We start from the raw sequence: 14120 nt of genomic DNA on the forward strand, positions 1-14120 counted from the left end.
AATAATAATGTCTTCAGAACCAACTGGTATTTAAGTTCTGATTAATATGAACTAGGCAACATTTACATTATTAAAAAATAAATAACTTTAAATAAAATTTTTATAATAGTAATATTTTTAAATTGTAATAATTCTATATTTGCTCAAAATTGACAGGTGATTTTCTTCTCAGTTTAAAATATTGAGATTTCCCCCATTAGTACATCTGTGGCTTAACGTTATATATTTAATCTTTTGAATTACCTCTAGATTTGATTTGATTCTTTTGTCCCACTGAAGTCTTTAGTATGTTTTAGCACTGGTGTCTAGATGCTCTGCTGCATGTTAAGTGGTGTTTTAGTAATTTTTTTGGTAGCATGTTATGCTGGAGAACGATGGCAGACAAACACAGGGATTAGTAAATGAATTTTATTCTCTCAAAACAAGGAACAATTAAAAATTCATATTGTGTGGCAATTTTCCCATCTCCACAAACTGTGACCTCGCTCCTCATTCAACCAGTGTCTGCTGCATTGAACAACACAACGAGAATGAACACGGTCCAGTCCACTTCGTACAGCACCATCCAACGGGATCCGTTTTTAGAACATTTTCTTTAGAACGAGAAGAAAATCAAATATACTTGCAACTTTTTCCCTCTTGTATTCATTTATTTTTTTGGATTTCTTTTCTTTTTTTTTCTTTTCAAGAAAAGATGAGTGCCAAGAGGTGGAATGTTGCGTTGAATGTCTGAACCGTTGGCCACAAAACCTGGACCCCGACCTGAATCCGTGGACGACGCTAGATCTGGGGACGGCCGAGCCTCTGGTCCACATGCACTGTACACAAAACTGCGAAAAATTCCCAGATGTCTCTATCAAAACATGCTGTATTACTCAGACGGTGTGCTCAATCCATGTTGCAGACCCTTTTCGACATGCTTGCTTTGAATGAATGAGCCATTCTATTGTAACAGAACAGCGGAGTCTCCACAGACCCAAAATCTACAGCTCCGTCTCCACATGAACACAGAATTATGGCTGCATTTGAAGAGAGAAATGTACAATTGTCATGTTCGGTTTTTTTTATTATATCGAAATCAATATTGTACATTTATTGTTTTCCTTGACAATCCCTTGCTTTTTTCTGTTAATAACATGAGATACAAAGTCTCATCAGGCCACACCTGTAACCGAGATCTGTAAAAATACAGAAGAATATTCTAAAGGAAAACATATTAATAAAAACGTTACATTTATACACACAGACACACACGCGCGCGCGCATTTAATATATATAATTTTACATCATTCATCATTAGACACCACTGTTTAATGTTTGTGGGTATCTTACAGTTTTTTTTTTTTTTTTTTTTTTTTTTTTTTGGAATCTTACAGAATTCTCGGATCATGAATCCTTATGGCGTAATAAAATAATTTAGAACGTCACGTGCTTCTATATAAAGCGCGAAACTCACCTGCTCCGCTTGTAGCGAGTAAGGAGTTCAGTGTAGTTAACGTTGTTGGCACAGTTTTTACAGTTGTGATGGAGTTTTTTCGTTTGTTGCGAGTATCCCGTAAAAAGAAAGCGGATGGAGGACGTGAGAGGACACCCACCGACCGCTCGGTGGAGCTCCATCCTCGTCCTGACGGCGAGGGAGGCGGGAAAGAGAGAAAGGGAGAGAAAAGCAAGAAGAAGAGGCAGAAACAGAAGTGGTTTCGGAAGTTTGCTGCTTTCTTCTCTGTTTCCCCACCCGAAATCCACCAGTGCTCAGGATGAGCAGGTGGAGCAGGGAGAGGTGGAGCAGGACACGGTCCCATCCAGGAGGTGCACTGATGGTAACTGACATGCTCCAGAAGCTTTGTACATCAAGAATGTCTTTTACACGCACAAAAAAACATATTAACCATATTTTGAAGATGTCAAAAGTATTCACCCTGCTATTGCTTATACAAGTCTGCAATATTTCATCTGTGTTTATTAAAACAAGCTCTGGTTGATGTTCCTCGCTTTAGATCAGACTTCTCTACAGGACGTTGTAACTACTGTAGAGGACGGCGATCATCAGGAGCTTCCTTCCAGTGCTGCTGTTGTCCCTGCTGTCACTGCTGAGGACCAGCAAGTGGAGGACGTCCAGCTTCAAGATCAGGACAGTCCAGGTGTGCAGAGACAGCTGGACTGTGATAAGATAACGAGAACCGAGTCTGACTTTACGGTTGTGTTCAAACACAAGCGTTCTTCTCACGGGTTTATTATAGGACAGCGTGTTTTACATTTTGCAGCTGTAACATTTCTTCTCATACCTTTCTCATATTTCATTGTTCAAACACCACATATATTCCATATATTTCTCAAACAATTTGAAGTCATTGAAATAAATATAGAATTTAGTATGAATAAGTATGGTATGCCACCTTGAGGTACACTGTATTCATCTTTAAAATGAATAATTATTATGTTTTAATAGACCGCATTTGCTGGAAATATTGTATTGGCAAGAAGTTGGGAGAAGGAGGATGCGGCTCCGTTTTGAAGGACCCGCCGTGAAGACGGCCTTCCAGTGGCTGTGAAGTTCACGGTGAAGACAGAGAACGAGCCGTACTTAAGCCTTGTAAGTAGACATCAGAACTTTCAGAAGTTTTTCACAGCAATAAAAATATTTTATTAAGTTTTTTATTAAGTTTTTGTTGTTTATATATTCATGTCCTCAATGAGACGACAGATGCTGTATCAGGGTATCAGTGTACAGTTATAAAAAAAACATTCTTTTTCTAGCCTGAGCATCCCAGACCAGTTCCTCTGGAGGTGGCCCTAACTCTCATGGCCAATCAAGGCCCCAGCTGTCCCCACATCATAAAGCTACTGGACTGGGAGGACCAACCGGACCAGTACATTATGGTCCTAGAGCGGCCCTCGCATTGCATGGACATGCTGAGTTTTTGGGCGCATTACGATGGCCACTTCAGCGAGGAGATGGCACGTCATTTCATGCGGCAGGTGACCGATGCTGCTGCTGCTTGCTGTTCCAAGAGTGTCTTCCATCGGGACATCAAAATGCCAAACATCCTGGTCAACGTAGAGACCCTAGAGGTCAAACTTATCGATTTTGGCTGTGGAGACCTCCTTAAAAAGACCTCCTACACCACCTATAGTGGTATGTATTATTTCTTGAACGTAGTTTGGGATTTTAATGAGCACTCTGTTTAGATGGGACTCACAACTAACAGCTTTCTCAGAAGAAGAAAACCCAGTCATAGTGTAATTTGTCATTAAAATTAAGTTCCGTTGGTAGAGCAGACTTTCACATGTGACAAACGTTTTCCTGCAGGGACAGCAAGGTACTGCCCTCCGGAGTACATCGAGAAGGGCGAGTACGACGGGAAGCAGGCCACAGTGTGGTCGCTGGGGGTGCTGCTGTTTCGGATGATGACCAGACTTTTCCCAGACAGCAGCGACATCGGTTTGATGGATGCCGATGCGTGGGAAGAGCCAGGCATCTCCGACGGTGAGAGCTTCAGTACAAAAGAACAAATGCAAAACTGAGAAAACAGTGGCTTTTAAAAAAAAGTATCTCCAAGTTTTGCAACTTGGAGAGCAAGTGTAAAATTCTCTCCATCTTTCTTCACAGAATGCTGTCGTTTTATTCGAGGTTGCCTAAAGAGTGACCCAGAGCAGAGGCTTCACCTGGATGAGATGCACTTACACGAATGGTTTAAGTTAGCCCCTTCATCCCTCCAGTCCTAGCGCCTTGCGGGGCTGGCAGGCCATGGTTGCGTCTGGCGCCTTGGCCGAGACAGTAGTTTAAGCGCCTTGCTGAACTACTCGTCAGGGATGAATCCTTTCAGGGTCACTCCAGAAATAATAAAAGTTCCTGTTATTGCTGCTTACATTGCCTCTCAATTTTTTTCTGCCATGGGTAACTGGGTCCCAAAGATCTTATCAATGAGAGATTGTCCACTAAAGTTTCCTGACATCAGAGTCATAAGTACCACAGAGGTTAGGAGACAGGGACCCTTTCAAAGATACCCTGGTCCTACAGCTTCTTGCCTCGGGCTTCAAGATTCTGACACTGCAACCACTGAATCCAACATACACACAATATACAAAAATGTGTTATCATAGACTGTATAAAACATGTACATAGTGTCTGTGACCATTTTGGCAACGTATCACCGTTCATCATTATCAGATAATAGAAAATGGACAAAGAGGTAGAATGGAGTTGAGGTGCCTGGTCGTTGAAACTGTGCCCACCTACCATGACAAACATACAATCCACCTGTGACTCAAGTCGCCTTGCCTTTAACTGAAGCAAAATAGGAATGGTTTATAGTTTTCAGATTGTATGTTTCTCAGTTTATATAACCAGGAGGCAGCCTTCCAGTCTCTCTCTCTTAATTCAAACAGGTGACTAAAGTTACATACTAAAAGATTTTTAATCTTATAAGACTTTCAAAATGTGAGAGACCGCAAACATGAGGAGAAAAATGTCCTAGATTTCACTATTTTCACTATATAGTGTGTGGGGTGCAGCAATGTGATGAAGACAGAGTCCTCACAAAATCTCTCGAGACTTGAGAATAAATGTGTTTTCCAGGACACATTGTTTTTCCGAGCAGATTCAGTCACTCTTAACACATATCACACCACAGGAAAATCTGATGAGATAATCTTTAGATCCACAAAGATAATTGAGACATTACCTAGGATTGTCGGAAGAGGGGAAATCGTTTAAAATCAGCCTGATAATCTTGTGGTGTGTACCTGTCAGGTGTGTGATAAGCAGGAGAGCACACAACGAGTGTAAATGAAAATAAAGCGTTTTAATGTACTCAGAGATGAAAAACAATATAAATACAGACAGGCAGGCAGATCGGACAAAATCACACGCAAATAAAGGCGAGATCGGACAAACAGAACTGAAACCACAGGACTTAAATACACCAGGTAAATCACTAAATTAATCACACACAGCTAAAGACAATAAACTAAATTAGGTCAGACGGAACACATGGCACACGACAAAAACAATAACAAATTCCAGAGAATGTGACAGTACCCAGCACTAAACTAAAATTCACTGACTGGCCACTAGACACAGGCTCCAAATGGTAGTCAATCCCATAGACCCCCATGTTAGAATACTTTTACCTCTTGTTTAGCACAAAAAGTGATGTTGGTTGTCTATAACTAATTTTGGCCTCCATGACAGCTGTGAAGGGGCAAACCTTTTTAAACCATTATTAAGCCCCAATTAACCCTCTCGATTTACTACTGTATATTCATCACACTGAATGTTAATTAAAATAATAAAAAAATAATCTCACCAGGTAAGTAATAACAGGTAAGTAACATCTGAAAAACAACTTAAAACAAGCTGGCTCATATCTGCCTTAAAGATTATGTTATATGTATTTCTGAACAATGCTGTATTAAAGTATATCAGTTTAACATCCGTTAGATTGTGAATGAGGGATGAAGCAATCATTGAAAGATGTGAAACAAAGGACATCTTAAGGATTTGTACTTTTTATTCATTTGATTGTATAATAATTAAGTTTAAACATGCTCTTGTGGATTAACCCACGAGTAATATAATAATAATAAAGAAAAATGCATAATGGCCTGTTGATTGCTTGGTAAGTAATCCAGTTCAATTAATTCATTAAATCATGTTAATTTATTTTAGTACAACCAATGAAGACAGCAATGATCTTTTAAAACTTCATATTGCTTCTTTGTTGTTTATAAACACAAAAGCAAATTAAAGTAAAATATTCTTATTGTTTTATGATTTTTTTTTTTTTTTTTACAAAAATATTGAACAAATAATAATGTCTTCAGAACCAACTGTTAAGTTCTGGTTAATATGAACGTAAGCAACAATTTTTATTTATATTTTTAAGTTACGTTATTAAAAAATACATATCTTCTTTGCACCTGAATGTAACTTTTTGTCTGTCAACATAACAAACAATATACAGTTTAATTTACAAGAAGCCTGCAGAGGTCCAGGAAAACATTCAAAAAGAATAAAAGATGTGCTACATGTGTATGCTAGTATGAATTTATTCTTCATTTGCTCAAAATTGACAGGTGATTTTCTTCTCAGTTTAAAATATGGAGGTGATGTGTTTGATTTTTAAATGATTTGTTACACTTAATTACCACTTAACATTTTATATAGAGATTTCCCCGTTAGTACATCAATCAATAAATGAATCAATCATTTTTATTTATATAGCGCTTTTAACAACATAGGTTGAATCAAGGCACTGTACAGTATAAAGTTGGAGAACACAATGATAGGGATGTATAATGACGAGATTGAACAATTTGTTATTAAATGCAGAGACGATCTCTTTAATCAATTCGACGATAATCACTAGAAGTTACGTGTCCCCAACAAAGCAAGCCAGAGGAAAGAACCAAAACCCCATCCATGAATGGAGAAAATCTGTCCACGGTGCGCATCTAGGTGTTCTGGTCTCTGATGAACATAATCTCTGGGTGCTGATCCACCATCTAGTCTGGATACAAACTGTGAAACAGATTAAGAAAGAAACGGGATTAATATTAGCGTAGATGCCATTCTTTTTACGATGTCACAAGTACATCGTATTTTAATGTTCCCAGTTCCAGCTGATATAATTAATGCAGTCTAAAAATCCTTTAACGGATTTAATAATAAAAAGTGTGTTGGTGTGTTATGTGTAGGCTAAGTTAAAAGATGTGTCTTTAATCTAGATTTAAACTGGCAGAGTGTGTCTGCTTCCCGAACAGAGTTAGGAGATTGTTCCAGAGTTTAGGTGCTAGATAGGAAAGGATCTGCCGCTCGCAGTCGATTTTTGATATTCTAGGTATTATCAAAAGGCCAGAGTTTTGAGAACGCAGCGGACGGGCAGGACTATAATGTGATAAGAGCTCACTCAAGTATTGAGGAGCTAAACCATTCAGGGCTTTATAGGTAATTAATAAGATTTTAAAATCTATCCAATGTTTGATAGGGAGCCAGTGCAGTGTTGACAGAACCGGTCTAATATGATCATACTTCCTAGTTCTAGTAAGGACTCTAGCTGCTGCGTTTTGAACTATCTGAAGTTTGTTTATCAAGCGTGCAGAACAACCACCCAATAAAGCATTACAATAATTTAACCTCGAGGTTATAAACGCATGAATTAATATTTCTGCATTAGAGGTTGAAAGCATAGGTCGTAATTTAGATATAATTTTAAGATGTAAAAACGCAGTTTTATAGATGCTGGAAACATGGTTTTCGAAGGAAAGATTGCTGTCAAGCAGCACACCTAGGTTCCTAACTGATGATGAAGAATTAACAGACCAGCCATCAAGTGTTAGCCTGTGTTCTAGATTATTATATGTGGGTTTTTAGGTCTAATTATTAGCACCTCTGTTTTTTAGATTTTAGCATTAGGAAGTTACTCATCATCCAGTTTTTATATCGACTATGCATTCTGTTAAATTTGTTGTGTATCACCAGGCTGCGCTGAAATATAGAGCTGAGTATCATCAGCATAGCAGTGAAAGCTAACACCATGTCTCCTGATAATGTCTCCCAGAGGTAACATGTATAGGTTGAAAAGTAACGGTCCTAGCACTGAACCTTGAGGAACTCCATGTTTCACTTGTGAGAGATATGATACCTCCTCATTTAGTGCCACAAACTGATGGCGGTCAGATAGATATGATTTAAACCATCCTAAGATAAATTGATTGAAGATAAGATGATAAGATGATTGGAAATCCTCGCAGATACCATTTTTTTCTAAAGGGAATACAGTTGTGAGGATACTACCTTTTCTAGTATCTTTGACAGAAAAGGGAGATTAGAGATTGGTCTGTAATTTATTAAGTCTTTGGGATCAAGATGTGGTTTCTTAATAAGAGGCTTAATTACAGCCAGTTTGAAGGTTTTGGGAACATATCCTAATGACAATGATGAATTAATAATAATAATAATAATAATAGGATCTATGACTTCTGGAAGCAAATCTTTTAATAGTTTAGATGGAATAGGGTCTAACATACATGTTGCTGGTTTAGATGATTTAACAAGTTTGTACAAGTCTTTTCTCCTATAATAGAGAATGAGTGTAATTTTTCCTCAGGGATCTATAGTTCACTAACTGATGTGAAACTGTAGCTGACAGCTGCATAGTTACAATTTTATCTCTGATGGTACCAATCTTAGAAGTAAAGAAATTCATGAAGTCATTACTACTACACTTAGCACCTGTTGACCGTTTTATTTTTGTTAATTTAGTCACTGTATTGAATAAATACCGGGGTTGTGTTTGTTTTCTTCTAAAAGAGATGAAAAATGATCAGTTTTAATGCTTTTCTGTATGACAGGATACTCTCCCGCCAGGCAATATGAAATACTTCTAATTTACACCTGCGCTCCATCTTCCGGGCTGCTCTCTTTAGGGTGCGTGTGTTTTCATTACACCATGGAGTCAGATTGTTTTCTTTCATCTTTTTTAAGTGCAAAACAGCAACTGTATCTAGAGTGCTAGAAAAAAAGAGAGTGCATAGTTTAAGTTATATCATCAAGTTTTTGCATCATATTGTGTCAGTGGTTGGCAGCGGCCTGTTGTGTTTGTCTTGTGGTTTGTTGTCCTACAGGTTTAACCATGGTTTTGTTTTGACAGACTCGCCATGTGCTTTGAAATTAACTCCACCCTCTTGTTAACCCTAATTGTTTCACCATTCCTGCACCCCATTTCTGTTAATTACCCTCCTACTTAATCTCCTTCCAGTTTTCTGTCCTGTTTCAGTCCAACAGACTTGATATTGGTTCATCCTGACTCTGAACCTTAGTTTTTTAGGTTGAACATGGATTTTGTTTGTCCGGTCTCAGTCCTGTCTTTCAGTCTATTTGTACCGTTTCGCCTAACTCGACTTTTTTTGTTTCTCTGAAATCTGTGCTGTGTCCTGGTGGCCTGTATACAGTAGCCAGTACAAACATGACAGAGGATTTATCACTAGCACATGATTCTATAGATAATATGATATGCAGCACCAAATCTTCAAATGAGTTATACTTAAAGCCTGCCCTCTGAGAAGTACTAAGAATATTGTTATAAATTGTAGCAACACCCCCCTTACCTTTTAAACGTGGCTCATTTAATAGTAATAATCTTGGGGGGTAGATTCATTTAGAGTAATGTATTCATCTGGTTTTAGTCAGGTTTCTGTCAAACAGAGTGAATCTAGGTTCTGATCTTTGATCAAATCATATATATAAAGTGCTTTTTGTGGAACGTGATCTAATATTCAGCGAGCCAAGTTTTATCGTTTGCTTATTTGTATTATAGGTAGTTTTTATTTGTTGAACATTAATTAAATTATTGTTTTTAATTTGGTTTGGACGTTCTCTGCGTGCAAAAATACTGAACAAATAATAATGTCTTCAGAACCAACTGCTATTGAAGTTCTGATTAATATAAATGTAAGCAACAATTTTTTTTTTTTTTTTTTTTAAGTTAAAAATACATATCTCAGTTACTTTCTTTGCACCTGAATGTAACTTTTTGTCTGTCAACATAACGTACAAAAATACAGTTTAATTTACAAGAAGCCTGCAGAATAAATTAAAAATATGGAGGTGATGTGTTTGATTTTTTTAACGATTTGTTACACTTAATTACCACTTAACATATTTTATATAGAGATTTCCCCAATTAGTACATCTGTGGCTTAACGTTATATATTTAAACTTTTGAATTACCTCTAGATTTGATTTGATTCTTTTGTCCCACTGAAGTCTTTAGTATGTTTTAGCACTGGTGTCTAGATGCTCTGCAGCATGTTAAGTGGTGTTTTAGTGTTTTTTTGCAGCATGTTATGCTGGAGAACGATGGCAGACAAACACAGGGATTAGTAAATGAATTTTATTCTCTCAAAACAAGGAACAATTAAAAATTCATATTGTGTGGCAATTTTCCCATCTCCACAAACTGTGACTCTTCCTCATTCAACCAGTGTCTGCTGCATTGAACAACACAACGAGAATGAACACGGTCCAGTCCACTTCAGACAGCACCATCCAACGGGATCCGCTTTTTAGAACATTTTCTTTTAGAACGAGAAGAAAATCAAAGTCAAACTTGAATAAATATAAATTTTCTTAACTTTTTTTAACTCTTGTATTAATTTATTTTTTTGGATTTCTTTTCCTTTTTTTTTTCTTTTCAAGAAAAGATGAGTGCCAAGAGGTGGAATGTTGCGTTGAATGTCTGAACCGTTGGCCAAAATAGGAGTGGGATTTACTTGAAAAAGCTTGGAAACAATTTTTCACTCAGAAAAGGCTAGTAAATTTACAAACATTTGCCAAGTAAAGCCTATCCATAATTATTAATAGCTTCAATTAGAAACTTATAAGTTAAGTTTACTTGGGAATTTCTATAAATTGTATTGACTCTTATTTGTAAATTTTACTTTAGTAATTATTAGAAATATACTATGATTTATTGCATTTGTTTTACATAAAGAGTCCAAGTTATCTTTTTTAGTTATCCTTAGTAAACTTTACTTTAAATATTGTTCAAACATTTATTACTAATGATGTTTTCAATAAAACACTGACAGACAATTTCCTTGAGTACTTTTATTTGAATTCAACTCTTTGAATGGACAGAAATGAATCGACACATTGCCAAAACATGCCAAAATAGTTCAGTACAGTGTAGTACAAACTTTGTTCTAATTTACATTAACAAACCTTTTTAGAACATTCTCACATCCTGAACAAATGAGCAAATACAAAATGTAAGTTTTAAACTGTCACACAAACCAGCAGACTGGCCAACTATCAGACTTACATTAGTAGCTTTCTATGTAAAGAGCTAACTTTTGAGAAAACTTTAAAGCATCCAGCCCGAGAAAGATTTTCTGCAAGACTTCAAATGTGTTTCTCAGCTTTAAGTGATAGCTTAAGTTCAGGAGTAAATGAAGCCCCATGAGCAGAAGGCACGCATTTGTGAGATTCTTACATCCCAACAGTACTCGCTTCTCAATGACAATGATGATGTCAGCTATGTTGGCATCTCCCTCTCCTGCAGTGCTGCCCAGTACAACAATCTTCATTACGTGATTGGTGAAGCTATTTTTAATCACCTCTCTGCTGACATCCTGTCTGAAACAAATGTGCAAAGTGCAAAGTGGTTACAATACTGTACAGTAAGTTACATGTTCTCTTTAATGTCATGTGATAAGTGCTCTACACAGAGATTTGATCTCACTATTATTAAATCTGTTATAATGATAAAAAGATTTTTTAAAAATTTACTTGATATGCTTGATTCAAGTACATTTGCATGTGTGTTTTTAAGCATTTTGCAAACATTGCCATGGTTTTTTTCTTGATTTAGGTTTCTTAGTTTTGTCTCTTTCTTCATATTGTGATAGACAAGACTCAATGATGGTGAGAAAAAAATCTTCTGTGGAGCAAGAACTGACTCCTGTCATAAAAATTTCACTGGTTTATTAGAAATAATCACAAAATGAATGTTTAGGAACATAAAATGATATTTCATATACTGACAAACTACAGCAGAAAGATAGTAACTAATGTGCACAAAACACTAATGTTCCTTAGACTTTTGCAGTACTGTACATATTTTGAAGTCAAAACAAAATTCATCTACTAATGTACCTGGTAGGTTTCAATGAGCTCCTCAGATGATTCTCCCAGGTAGGGAAGCAGGCAGCGAATCACAGCATCTCTCTTATCTTCAACTTGCTGTTAAAAACAAAAGTAAATAGCAGTGAACATTAACAGTTTTGTAAACTTCCATCTTATAAATACATCTATACACTATGTGCTGAATTAATAGGCAAGTTTAAATTTGGGTCATATTTTTTCCCAAGAACATTTTACCAACCCAAATCACATCAATCTGAATAACTACTATTGATTTTGTATTTAATCATATATAAGTGATATATAATTGTCAGAGACAGCTGAAAGTGAAAAACTCCTTATATTTAAGTGTGCAGATTATTAGGCATTATTATATATAAATATAATATGAATATGAATATATAAACTTGCCTAATAATTTAGCACACAGTGTATAAAGTCAGGAAGCAGCAGGATATGGGATGTGATATATATACATTTACCTGGCTGAATGAATCTAGCACACTTCTGAATTTTTATGCCTGCATCCCCACCCCTTTATTTTAAACAAATTTGGAGTGTAGAGGTCCAGTTTTTGCAGAAAGGTTGGCTCCAGGGGAATTGTTGTTATCCTTCTGAACTCATTCTTGATCTAAGACAAAGAAAAGTAAATATAACACATTTAAGATTTAGTAGTCAAATAAAACCCTTTTCCAACCACACACACACACATCATGCTATACTAATGAAATTAAAATATTTAATTGTTTTTAATGAATGAAATATGAGTGCCGAAGGTTATGAGTATCTACCATTAAGCCAGCAAAAGAGGAACTAAGGTTTACTCTAGATTCACAAAAAGAGCTGGCCATCGTTCCATGAAATCTTTGACAGCAGGGCATTGATTAATAATTTCAAATCTTCGATAAGAGAAAGTTTTCCATCATCTCACCAATGACCTTTTGTTGTTGTTTTTCTTCTGAATTTCTTTGAGAAGATCAGCCTCTCCTTCTCTAAAGTTTCCTTTGTTTCCCCTAAATGGAAATGGAGGCAAGTAATTTACTTCAGCCTTTCCGGGGTCTTTTTTCATGCCTTTAGGGCAAAACTTTTCATTTGTCTTCTTTCTTTTCAAAGAGTTGACTCAACTCTGGAAGAACAGAAGAAAGCTGACTGCCTCTTAATTTGGCTCATAATTGCCCATCTTATATTTAATCCTTTGTTGCCACCCATACTGTCCATTAAAGGACCCTGGCTCTTTAAGGCATGGGTACTTTTCAATCAACATCTCTACGACATTCATAATCTGAACACCTGTTGGGTCACGCAGTGTAACGGGAATATTGTCTCAGCTAGTGTCTCAAGGACACTACTCGTTACTCTTGGATTGTTCAAGAGGGTGCTATACTTTTTGGTAGGCTCTGTTTCTTCTGAAAGCAAGAGCTCTGTATCAAATGAGAAAGTTGGTATTATAAACTTTTGCCGCCATCCTTCAGAACGGAATGAAGTGGAACTCTCAGATGAAGATAACAGAACAGTGTCTTGAGAACTGCTAGATCTGGGAGTCTAGAGAACAAAATGATGTCTCACTTTCAGAAGAACATAGCACAATGGTGTCCTGAGAAGTGTAGGGACTGTAGTATGTTTCTGAAACAGCCCGCTTGTCTGACAGCTTTCTTGAAAATCCATGTTTAGCTTCGAATCTCATGGTCCACAAGGCTGCTAGAGGACCAAATTCCTGAATGAGTTCAGTATAGTGCTCAAGAAAGTGGTGTTTGGGAAGAAGCTTTTCTTGGAGGAAAACGTCCAGAAATCTGTGTCTGTGCCTCAGAAATCAGAGAGTCAAGGTAGCAAATGCTCTGCCTCTGTATGAACTGGGGCATTCTACAAGTTCCACAAATGTCTTTAAGGTCACTAACATTTGCTACACTTCATCATCCTGAGGTAATTTTTCAAGCCTATCATGAGAGGCAAAAGGCGCAATAAACACCAATTTTCATGCATTTCTCCTACAGACCGCTTTGTGGCAAAATGAGCAGGAATCAAATGTGGACGATTTGTTTGGTCACCCACTTATAAGGGAACTGCTGAATGCAAGTGTTAAGCTCTCAAGAGAAAAATATTTCTTCTTGATAAAGGCTTGAAATGACAAATGCCAGTTCCACTGGAACAAGACTTTCAAGAAGGTCAGTGTAATGCATCTGGTGGGTAAAATCAGATGTTGGCATGAAAGTGATTAAGTTTCTCAGACAGTGCACACTGTTTTTTCACACCATAGCAAGGAGTGGAAGTGAGGACTTGACAAAACTGTCTCAACATGCAGAGTGTGCTGCTTTATCTCTCCTCTGAAAAAGTCCAGATCTTACTTCTGTGGTCTGAAATCAGCCTGTCTGCAAGGCAAAATCGGCAGACATGAGATCCCGTGAAGTTTTCAAATCTAATCCTCCCACAAAATGGGCTCCCAAATTATCAGCAACCACGGCCACTCACAGTGCCCCTT

General features: G+C 37.0%; 1 pseudogene; it reads left to right on the top strand.

The window, feature by feature from the left end:
* The first annotated feature begins 530 nt into the window (after positions 1 to 530).
* Positions 531 to 3723, top strand: LOC122323822 (annotated as a pseudogene).
* Positions 3724 to 14120: the final 10397 nt, after the last annotated feature.

Source organism: Puntigrus tetrazona, chromosome 19, assembly GCF_018831695.1.
Source record: "Puntigrus tetrazona isolate hp1 chromosome 19, ASM1883169v1, whole genome shotgun sequence".
NCBI lineage: Eukaryota > Metazoa > Chordata > Actinopteri > Cypriniformes > Cyprinidae > Puntigrus > Puntigrus tetrazona.